This window comes from Pipra filicauda, unplaced genomic scaffold (genome assembly GCF_003945595.2).
Source record: "Pipra filicauda isolate LSUMZ 115617 unplaced genomic scaffold, ASM394559v2 scaffold329_size807674_pilon, whole genome shotgun sequence".
Lineage (NCBI taxonomy): Eukaryota > Metazoa > Chordata > Aves > Passeriformes > Pipridae > Pipra > Pipra filicauda.
Genome location: NW_024104453.1, coordinates 764,758 through 776,246, shown reverse-complemented (window position 1 = coordinate 776,246; position 11,489 = coordinate 764,758). Strand labels below are relative to the sequence as shown.

General features: G+C 55.1%; 1 long non-coding RNA gene across 4 annotated transcripts; it reads right to left on the bottom strand.

Annotated features, from left to right (window-relative positions):
* Positions 1–3,404: 3,404 nt before the first annotated feature.
* Positions 3,405–11,319, bottom strand: LOC114003793. Of its 4 annotated transcripts, none has more exons than XR_005564499.1 (4): positions 8,525–8,566; positions 5,816–5,898; positions 4,501–5,371; positions 3,405–4,040 (listed from the first exon to the last, which is right to left on the bottom strand). It is a non-coding gene; the product is annotated as an uncharacterized LOC114003793 (long non-coding RNA). The 4 variants fall into 4 exon arrangements; XR_005564500.1 differs by lacking the exon at positions 3,405–4,040 and having other exon boundaries at positions 4,076–4,844; positions 5,300–5,371; XR_005564498.1 differs by lacking the exons at positions 3,405–4,040; positions 8,525–8,566 and adding an exon at positions 11,300–11,319 and having other exon boundaries at positions 4,274–5,371.
* Positions 11,320–11,489: the final 170 nt, after the last annotated feature.

Here is an 11,489-nt window from a genome sequence, read left to right as displayed (position 1 = left end):
GTCCATGCTCCCTAATCCAGCCCCACTCTTGTTCTGCCCACAGTCCTACCGTCTTTATGTCTCCACCAGCTCTGCTGCCTGAGCTCCAGGTTCTCAGCTTTCTGCTGCCTCTGCCTCAGCTTTCTGCTGCCTCTGCCTCAGCTTTCTGCTGCCTCTGCCTAAATCTGCTCCTGGGTATCTCTGCAGCCCGGGGCTGTTGACAAGGTCACAAATCAGTCTTTGTCATTCACTTAAATATCTCTAAGAGCTGTCCCACCCATCCCAACGGGAACAGCAACAAAACAATAGAATAAACAATCAAGTAGTCAAAGACGAAAATAAAAGCAAAATAAAATTATAATAGAATGAAACATCTTTTTTTACTTTTCTTTGTAACAATACTTTCAATACCAGCCCCACTGAGAGGTTGCATCCTCATCCTTCTGGTTCGGGGCAGCACCCCTGAGCATGGGCTGCTCCCCCACTGAGCGCTGACCAAAGCTGGCCGGCACAGCTGCCCGGGACACCGCCTGCCCAACGCCCTGCCTCGGCAGCTGTGGGGGACCGACCCCGGTCCCCCCTGGATCGGCAGCCGAGCGGGTGCTGCCCCATGGTTCCCCACCGCTCCCTGGAGCGGCAGCCGCGAAGGTCCCACCCTGGCTCAGCGGCCGCGCCGATCCCGGACCAGCTCCCGCAGCTCCAGCGCCGCTTCCACCTCCGCCGCCGAACTGCCCCCAGGGCCCCCCGCCCACGCCGTTTATAGCCCGCGGCCCGCACAGCCCCGCCCCCCTCGTGCCAGCCCAGCCAATCCCAGCGTCCGGCAGCGTCCGGCTCCACCAATCCCCGCCTGCCCGTTCCCGCCCTGCCCGTCCCCAAGAACCCCGCTGTCCCCTCACGCCCCGCTCCCAGGGGCTGCTCCGCTTCCGCCCGCTCCCCGCCTCCCTCCCCTTTTCCCGGGAGAACTCCGGGACGGGACGGGTCCGCGGACCTCCCACCCGCCCTCTCAACAGCGCCTGCGGGCACCGCGGCAGCGCAGGCGCGGCTCCGCCGGATCCCGAAGCAAAGGCGCCGAGACCGGCGCCTGAGGGGAACGCGGGGGACGAGGTGGAGAGGGGGGCGGCTCCGCGCCGCGGCTGAGCGGGCAGAGCTTGCTCGACCGCGGCCCCGTTGAAAGGGCCGCCGCCGCTCCCGCCCCCGCCCCGCCTCCCGGAAGAACTCCCAGACGGGACGTGAGCGCGGAGCTGTGCCACCCGCCCTCCCCGGTCCCAACAGGGCCTGTCGGGGGCTGCGGCAGCGCAGGCGCGGCTCCGGAAGCAAAGGCGCCGGCACCTACAGCGCCTGAGGGGAACGTGGGGAAGGGGGGCGGCGCCGCGCCGCGGCTGAGCGGGCACAGCTTACGGGACCGCGGCCCCATTGAAAGGGCGGGCTACGATTGGACGGAGCGGAGAAAAGCGGGCTGGGAGTGGTGGGCCGGGATCGGACCTGCACGTCGGGAGCGGCAGCCGCGGGAGTCCCGCCCCAGCTCACCGCCGATCTCGCCCCGGCTCCCGCAGCTCCAGCGCCGCTTCCACCTCCGCCGCCGAACTGCCCCCCCCGCTCCCCCCGCCCACGCCGTTTATAGCCCGCGGCCCGCACAGCCCCGCCCCCCTCGTGCCAGCCCAGCCAATCCCAGCGTCCGGCAGCGTCCGGCCCCGCCAATCCCCGCCTGCCCGTTCCCGCCCTGCCCGTCCCCAAGAACCTCGCTGTCCCCTCACGCCCCGCTCCCAGGGGCTGCTCCGCTTCCGCCCGCTCCCCGCCTCCCTCCCCTTTTCCCGGGAGAACTCCGGGACGGGACGGGTCCGCGGACCTCCCACCCGCCCTCTCAACAGCGCCTGCGGGCACCGCGGCAGCGCAGGCGCGGCTCCGCCGGATCCCGACGCAAAGGCGCCGAGACCGGCGCCTGAGGGGAACGCGGGGGACGAGGTGGAGAGGGGGGCGGCTCCGCGCCGCGGCTGAGCGGGCAGAGCTTGCTCGACCGCGGCCCCGTTGAAAGGGCCGCCGCCGCTCCCGCCCCCTCCCCGCCTCCCGGAAGAACTCCCAGACGGGACGTGAGCGCGGAGCTGTGCCACCCGCCCTCCCTGGTCCCAACAGGGCCTGTCGGGGGCTGCGGCAGCGCAGGCGCGGCTCCGGAAGCAAAGGCGCCGGCACCTACAGCGCCTGAGGGGGACGTGGGGAAGGGGGGCGGCGCCGCGCCGCGGCTGAGCGGGCACAGCTTACGGGACCGCGGCCCCATTGAAAGGGCGGGCTACAATTGGACGGAGCGGAGAAAAGCGGGCTGGGAGTGGCGGGCCGGGATCGGACCTGCACGTCGGGAGCGGCAGCCGCGGGAGTCCCGCCCCAGCTCACCGCCGATCTCGCCCCGGCTCCCGCAGCTCCAGCGCCGCTTCCACCTCCGCCGCCGAACTGCCCCCGCCGCTCCCCCCGCCCGCTATTTATAGCCCGCGGCCCGCACAGCCCCGCCCCCCCGTGCCAGCCCAGCCAATCCCCGCCCGCCCGTTCCCGAGAACCCCGCTGGTCCCGCAGGCCCCGCTCCCGGAGCCCCTCCCGCCCGCTCCCCGCCTCCCTCTCCTTCTCCTGGGAGAGCTCCCGGACGGGACGTGACCGCGGAGCTCCCACCGCCCTTCCGTGGTCCCAGCAGCGCCTGAGGGGAACGGGGGGACGGTGCCGCTCGGAGGGGCCGCGCCGCAGCTGAGCGGGCAGAGCTTGCGGGACCGCTGCCGGATTGAAAAGGCGGGCTGTGATTGGACGGCGCCGAGAAAGGCGGGCCGGGATTGGCGGGCCAGACGCTGCCTCGGGCCCGGATTGGCGGGGCTTGGAGCCCGCGGGGTGGCGGGAGGTGCTCGGGTGGTCAGGAGGAGGGACGAGGGCCGTGTCGGAGGGGCCCTTCCCGCGGGTCCGTGGCCGTCCCGGGTCCCGCTCCCGGGACCCCGTCCCCTGCCCCGCCCCTTGGTCGGGCTGCACCCCCGGGGTCCCGGCCCCAAGGCCCCTGCAGAGCCCCTCGGGGAGCCCCCACCGGCACACGGGGCGGTTCCGGATCGCGAAGGCGGACTGTGCGGCACGGGGGACCGGGGAGCAGCGGCGACGTGGTGGGCCGGGAGTCGGCGGCGGGGAGCGGGGAGGACGCAGAGCGGCAGTGCGCCTCTGACCGCCTCTCCCCACGCAGCAGTTCTGCTTCTACGGGGACTCAGACTGCCCCGACTGGGTGCTGGCTGAGATCAGCTCCCTGGCCGAAATCTTTTAAGTGCCCGCCCCCCCCCCCATCCCCCTGCCTGCCCCAGGCCCGCTGCCCACCCTCCTTCTCCTGCGCAGTCCCCGCTGCTGCTGAAGTTCAGCGCTATTTCAGTACTTGTTCTACTTGTGTTTCCGAAAAAAAGCTAGAATCAGGATAGCCAAAGCAACATAGAAAGTCTATTCCATCTTCAGCTACATTACAGGGCAAAGGAAATAAGTGATCCTACCCATCAGTGGAACAGGGAAAGAATGAAGATTAAGTCTGTGAGCTATAGAAGAGAAAAATCACACTGTAACAACTTAGAAGATTGCTCCAAGACCACAGTCACAGGAAAAGGGAAGAGAGCCAGGGGCAGAAACTGTAAGGCCAAAAAGATGATGGACACATCTGTGCATCAATCAGGTTCAGAGGTCACTGCATGCCCCAAGCCTAACGAGTTCTCTGGTCTATGTGTGTTATACACCTATTAATTACTTGAATAGAAAATTTACAATTGAACTTTCACAAAGGTTACAGAGTGATATCCCTGCACTGACCATTGCAGCTGAGCTTCTGCTACAGATTCTGACACGTCAGGTGACTGAATGTTTGCTTGTTTTCTAGGCTCTCCTTACAGTCCACGCAGGACATGAAATATAGAGGGGATTTCTTGAGAGGCAGCTTTTAGACCTCATTCCCTTACCTTCATGGTCAATGCCATCAGCGTCACTCTCCCTCTCTTCTTGCTCTTCATCGAGAGTTCCTCGTGTTAGTATTAGCTCAGAGGGACCCATTGCAGAAGCATCAGGTCCTTGAAGGGAACAGGCTGTACACCAACCAGCTTGCTAAAGGTAAGGTTTCTATCTGCACAGAAACCCAGCAATGAACACCTGCTCTAAGGGGACAGAAAGCTGCTTGTGGATCCCAGACACAGGACAGACTCCATCAGCACCTACTCGCCTCATCTAAGGAACAGTGCAGCCAACAGCAGAGCTTTCTCATATTCTGATCTGACTGTTTCACCTTTTCTAAAGTATTTCATTATTTCTAGTAGGTCCACTGCTTTAGCTACACAGCGGGGTTTCTTCCAAACCTGTGACTGACACAGGAAGAGCTGAGTGTGACCAACCCCACAGGAACTAAAGCCCCGCTCCTCTAACATGGAGCTGCTTTCACACTTCTGCTGTGAGGACAAAGAAGCACTGTACTACTTCACAAGGCAAACTCTTCAGAAAACTTCTGCAGTAAACTTTATCTTCCTGGGGAGGTACCTGCCACTGTGCTGCCCTGCACACACACGCTGCCCATGTCCTTCCACAAGTGTTCCAGCTGCTCTCTCTTTTGTTTATTTTGAGCTTTCTCCCATAGACAAAGATTTACCTGTGGATTCTGAGAACATTTAAAACATTAGGAGAAGAGAAACCTCACCCAAACCCAGCAGCCTGTCCCCCAGTCAGAGAGCAGAAGTCACTATGCAGGTCTTACATTTCAACTAAGGTTTCACAGAACTTCTGACTAAGCGTGGAAAGCAACCTCCAGTCAGGTGGGATTCTAGGACGTTTTCAGCAGCGCCGGGAAGCCAAACTCTGTGTAGCTGTGCCTGCAGAGAACTGTCCTTTGGACAGCCACAACTCAAGGTGAGCAGAGCTACTGATTTTGGCACTGCAATTCAGTCTTTCTTACTAAGTCAAACTAGTACTCTTCACTGGTGCAGGAAGATACAGGGATAGTCTCAACAAATCCCTTTGGAAATTTATTTTTAAGAACTCTCTATCCATCTGAATGGAAGACACAATCTTATTTCCCAATCATTTTCACACAATTAGCTCAAATATTAGCACTAAACCACTGAGCAACATCTGTTTTACAAAATCTTTTTTTTTGTAAAGATATGCTCCACCACATCTAGGAAAAAAAAGGCAAATGGTGGACTCCTTCAGGACAGGAGTTTTCCCACAGTGAGTACGACTAGTAAATGAAATGTTAGACCCTCTCAACATAAAGGTAATTGTGTGCCTAAAAGTGACCCAAGATACACTGTTCAGGTGTAAAACAGCTAAAAACACTTACCAGTGTTTTTCTCAGGCGCTCGTATTCTGGACGATACTCTCTGAAAAGGTGAATAAAGGGAGTGCATTCAGTCTGAAAAACACATGATTTGTATTGCATAAGGATCATCCTGGAGGCTCCTTTTTACTCAAAAAAAAAGTTTTCTCTAGATTTTCATGTTTGAGAGACATTTCAGAAAGACAGTACTTTTTTCCCCAGATTTGGATTCTGAAACCAATGGATGCAAAATCAATGAACATACTTCATTAAAACAGCAACAATTCAAAACTTGGTATGGAATTACAAGAAAAAAATTACTTCACAGACTTGCTGGCACAGATAGCTTTTACTTTTTCACGGAACAGCACAAAAATTCATCTCTGAATAGTTCCTTTTTACTGCTGCTTTTTATGCTGATACTGGACACCCTAAGCTACCTTGGCAACTGTACACTCCTTCAAATCAAAGGAGCAGACTCATGAATCAGGACCTTCAGGAAGTGGTCACTGGGTCGCAGACCAGAAGTTATCCCCTTACCTCTCATATTCATCTACAGCTTTAGAAAGCTGGATAAAAATCTCCCCCAGTCCTGTGCCAAACACTGCAGAAACACCAACCACCTGCAAAAGAAAACACACCAGAACTAGAGAGTAACTGAGCCAGATTTTTAATACAGAAAAAAAACAAAGTAAAAACAAACAAACAAACAATCCCCCACAACGACAACAAAAAAATCAACACCACTGAAAAACCCAACAACAACGAACTACTAATCTAAACCTAACAACACCCATTTAATCACCACAGTGGCCTAAGAGTGGGCAGTAACACTTCTGGTTCTGTCCAGCCCGCTTTCAAACTCTTCCTCCACTTGCTGTTCATGTTTGTTACTTCTGCTTTTTGGTTGTCAGTGATTTTCTGTTTGGTGAGTTGTTGGGGTATTTTGGGGGGTGTTTCTTTGGGGAAGGAGGTTTGTTTGGTATTTTTTAACATTGTAGGGCAATTCAAAAGAAAGGTCAAGTCTTTCTGCTGTTTACTTCTTTATTGTTAATAACCCAAGTTCTCATTCTGCATCTAGGGTTATAAGTGGTTAGCAAGTATCAGTGTACTAGAATTAAAGTGCAAAAGAGACAACAAGAACTGACCTTTTGGCTCTGAAATAGTCTAATACATTTTATTTAGCCAAAGCACATTTAAAAGGTCCCCAGAACAGCAAGAGAGGGAGAATTTAATCAGTTGCTATGACAATACATTCAAAATGCACATCTACTTTCTAATTTCAACTTGTCTCTCATTACACTTCTGGCCATTTGTTCTGCTTGTATTAAATTAATTCTCTAAAAATACCTTGAATTAAGACTATTACCAGCCAGAATCCTACATCCTCTAACGAAAATTCTCCCTCTTTTTCATAGGCAAGACAGTCTCAACTACTGACTTCCAAATGGAAGACCTTTCCCAACACAGCCTTGCATTTGATCATTAATAGAGTAAATATGCAGACAGCTCTCCAAAGGATTTTAAGCATTAAGGCCAAGCACTGTGCCAATATATATCAATATTTATACTTTCCCTGCACTTCAGTACAAGCTGCCTTTTACTCCGTAATCCTCTTCATATGACCTGCTCTCCATCCAGTGCTCCAACAGTCCTGACAGGCAGATAAATATGACCTGATCAGCAAATAAGGAACAGGAAGTATGTTAGTTCTGTATATCGGACCACTACAATCCCTTTTGAAATTCTGTATATTGTTCCACATAGGACACTTGCAATATTTTTGGTTTGGCTCTGTTATCATTATCTACATGAATGGAATCATTTCGTTCCTGTAATATCAACACAGCCAAGAAGGCTTGCTTTTTCTTTAGTAAAAGCTGATGACAAACAAACACAATCGGCTAAAACCTTTAGCACAGACTATGGGATCATTAACACCCTCCAATGTATAGTTTTGTCAGAGAAACAATTAATTTGTCCTCTCAAAACCTGGCTGAGTGGAAGAACAATCTTCTTCTTGCACAAGCAAATCTAAAGGGGGTTTTTTGTTCATTTATTTGTTTTTGAGATTCTTTCCCTTCTTCCTATGTAGTACATTGCCCAACTGTACTTGACACTTTCAGAACAAGGAAAATTACCTCAGGTGGGAAATGCTGCAGCAAAGAACACTGCCTCTTACCAGCCTATCTTAGCTTTCATCTTGTGATTAATCACAGTTCAATATTAAATTATTCAGGCTGCCATTCAGTGTGACAAGCTGCAGTGTAACAAGCTACAGTGTGACCTGAACAAAGGTCATCAACAGATTACAGTTCAAAAGGGCAGTGCAAAGCCCCTTTACAGAACGACAGAATGGTGGGGGTTGGACAATACCTCTGGAGATCATCCAGTCCAATCTCTCCTGCTCAAAAAGTGGGATTAGGTAGAATAGGTTGCTCACGGCTTTGCCTGAGCAAAAGTGTTTTAAGCATCTCCAGGGATGGAGACTCCACAATTTCTCTGGACGAGTCCAGAGGAGGACTTCTTAAGTTATTGTTTTCAGTGGAAAGGTAGGGACAGAAACAAGCGATCCCAAAACTTCAAACCCATCCCCACAGCGGTCCAGAGCAGCTTGAGCCCAGGTCCCTGCCTTCCCAAGGCCGGGCTCTTCTCCCGGAGGCAGAGGATGACCCGGCCCTTGTTTCTCCCACGCTCGCAGACCCAGGTCCTGCTCCTTTGGCCCCACTTTTCTTAGCAGACCCGGCATCCTTTTCCAGGGTCCCCAGGAAACTTCTGCACTTGACCCATTGCTAAGTGCAGAGCACAGGGCGAGGGAAGGACAAATTTCTCGGCACCCACCCCCTGGAATTTTCCTTCTCCGCAGCACGCTCCCGTTCCCGCTGTCTCTGGAGGTGCCCGCACGAGTCCTCCTTCTCCCAGCACCTCAGAGAATGTCCTTTTCACCCGGGTCCTGCTCGCCGTCGTCCAACAAAACACGCTGACAACATTTTTCAGGATGCCAGTGGAGAGATATTAGAGCACACTGCACAGGGAAGCTGAGCCTGCCCCATCCCTGCAAGTGTTCCAGGACGGGCTGGACGGGACTGGGAGCAACCGGGGACAGTGGAAGGTGTCCCTGCCCACGGAAGACAGGCTGGCCTTTGAAGGTCCCCTTCAAACCAAATCGCTCTGGGATTCCCCTCCAAAATCACTACCCAAGAGACACAGCAAGCAAAGCAGAGGGACTGCACTCCCCGCTTTTCTTACCTGCAGGCACACACAGCACAGCACGTTGGACAGAAAAGCCACAGGGTTAGTCCTGCCAGAGGCGTCCGGCACACCCACGGCGACCGAAGGAAAAGAGGGAGCCTGGGAACACGGAGTAAAAGACACCTTAATTAGGACTACACTGAGCAATAGCCAGGTCATTCCCACAGACAGCTTCACCGGCCAGTCACACAAAAAGCACTCACCGAGGCCTCAGTTAGGATGGCTCCTGACGCTGACCAGGTGAGTACCTCCCTGGAAGCCCGCTCCGCTCATGCCAGGCACTGGGGCTCACCCAGGGGGGCTTTGCCAAGCATCCAATGGAAATTAAAATTACAGCCTGGGCAAAGGCGCTTCCCGCAGGACCGCTCCTGGCCAAGGCCACCGGTCCGTGCAAGTCAGACCACTGACCACCCGGGGGGATTTTTGGGGGCACGCTTCCAGCTTTTATTCTCCAGAAACTCCAGTTCTTTCTGGCACCGCTTGCTTCAGTCTTCCCCTGCTGGAAGAGGTCACTTTAGTCTTTCGAGGGGCCAGATTGCCAAAGCCCGGCCGGTCCATTCCCACGAGGAAAGGTAGCTTGGTCTTGGACAGGATACTGGGGGCGGGGGAGACACAAAATAAAAGTTTAATTTAAAACAACTGCCTAGAATAGAAAGCAATTCAAACATAAGGCAGACAAGACTCGTGCAAAACTGAATTACATTTGTCTTCAAAGGAGAATTATTTCCCTCTGCACCTCAGAGAATGCAATTTTCACCCGGGTCCTGCTTACCATCGTTGAACAAAACACGCTGACAAAATTTTTCCTGATGACAGTGGAGAGATATTAGAGCACACTGCACAGGGAAGCTGAGCCTGCCCCATCCCTGCAAGTGTTCCAGGCCAGGCTGGATGGGACTGGGAGCATCCAGCCGGGGATGAGAGCGGAAGGTGTCCCTGCCCACGGAAGGCAGGATGGCCTTTGAAGGTCCCCTTCAAACCAAATCGCTCTGGGATTCCCCTCCAAAATCACTACCCAAGAGACACAGCAAGCAAAGCAGAAGGACTGCACTCCCCGCTTTTCTTACCTGCAGGCACACAGCACAGCACAGCACGTTGGACAGAAAAGCCACAGGGTTAGCCCTGCCAGAGGTGTCCGGCACACCCACGGCGACCGAAGGGAAGGAGGGAGCCTGGGAACACGGAGTAAAAGACACTTTAATTAGGAGTACACCGAGCACTAGCCAGGTCATTCACACAGCTTCACTGTCCAGTCATACAAAAAGCACTCACCGAGGCCTCAGTTAGGATGGCTCCTGACGCTGACCAGGTGAATACCTCCATTTGCCCCGGGGTGTCAAGAATAACATCCCTGGGAAGAAGTCACCCTGAACAACAAAAAGGCAAAATTAGTGAAGCACGGGGTCCTCTTCTGACTAGATTGCCACCAGCATTCCATAGCAAATGCCACGACTGTTCTGTTACAGACGAGAAAACCCTGTTCTCCCAAACAAACAGCCAGGAGATTTATGGGCACGCCTGAAAATTTCCTGTGAGGAACTTTTTGTAACTAAGGAGCAGGTGCTATCTTGAGTTGAAGGCATCAATTTGACAGACACTTAGTACAGCAAACTCTTCAGCAGAGCAATTAATTGCTGCCTATTTGAACAGTAGGTGAGAGAAAACGACAGTCTAATAGAAAGACAAGAAAAGCAGAACTGCAATCAGCAGCCTTTTCTTCCATCTCTCCCGAGAAAGTCTAGTTTGTCTGTTCTAATAATTCTATGCCCTTTTCTACATGAAACTTAGACCAAGGCTGAAAAAACAACTAGAAAACACGGAGAGAAGCTTTTTAGAATTTCACGTGATTTTCCCAAACCGATCCCAGAAAAGCAGAACTCGGTAGAATGTGCTCACCTCGAGGCCTTTGGTCTTTTTTTCCATAAGCTTCGTCACCTGATTGAAAAAGCAGAGTAGACTCGGTATTTAGGCTCACAACAGGAAAACCTCCCCTTCGTTTCCTCAAAGAAACTACATTAATCTGCACAGCTGCAGGCGCGTCTCCAGCTGTTAAAGCCTTTCAGCTTTTCAGAGGGTGAGAATGCCCTGCTAAGGAAGGCTGAAAAATGCTGGGAGCCTGCCCAGGTCAAAGAGCCCCTTGATTTTGTCTGTGTTCCAGTCCCTGGCTAAAGAAAGGGCAGAACCACCGCAGGTGTTCCTTGCCTTTTCCCTAAGAGGTTTTGCCAGGTGCTGGGCCAGCCCGGGCCCTCCGGGGGAAGGCCGGCAGTGCCCAAAGCCCGCCGCTTTCCCAGGGCAAGCGTCGCTTGCGAGAGCGCCCCCGAGCGCCGGGCCCTGCCTCACAGTCGCCGCCTGGCGGACACGGCCGGGAGCGGCACTGCAGCCGCGCGCGGCGCTGCAGCCGCGCGCCCCCCCCCCCCTTGGCGAGACCCGCGGCGCCTTTCGCGCGTCCGGGCCTTTCTTCCCTAAAACCTGCCCTTGCCTAGGAAAAGCTGAGCAATTCACAGAGTTGCTGCTTCCAGCCCAGCTTCCCAAAGGATTTCTCTCTCCCGGCAGCACAGACAGGGTCCCCGAGGCAGCGCAGACCCTCCCCGCGGGGGGGTGTGGTGCGTGTGCAATGCCAGGGCACATCCGAACCCGGCCCTGCGGCGGCACGCAGGTGCGAGTTTCTCCGCAGAGGCGAGAAACTTGCCTGTCGCTTCCCCGGCCTGCAGTCCCCGATGGCCGCGGGAGAGGCAGAAGAGCGGCCGCGCCCACCCGCCGCGCCCAGCTTACCCCCGGGGACGATCTCCGTCGGATCTGCCGCCGTGGGTCGCTTCCGGGGGGGGGGAGAAGGCGGCGGCGCAGCCCCGATAGCATCTCCAGGGCACGGCGGGAGCGGGAGCGGGAGCGGAGCGGGAGCGGGAGCGGGAGCGGAGCGGGGCGAGCGGGCGCGGGAGCGGAGCGGGGCGAGCGGGCGGCGCGG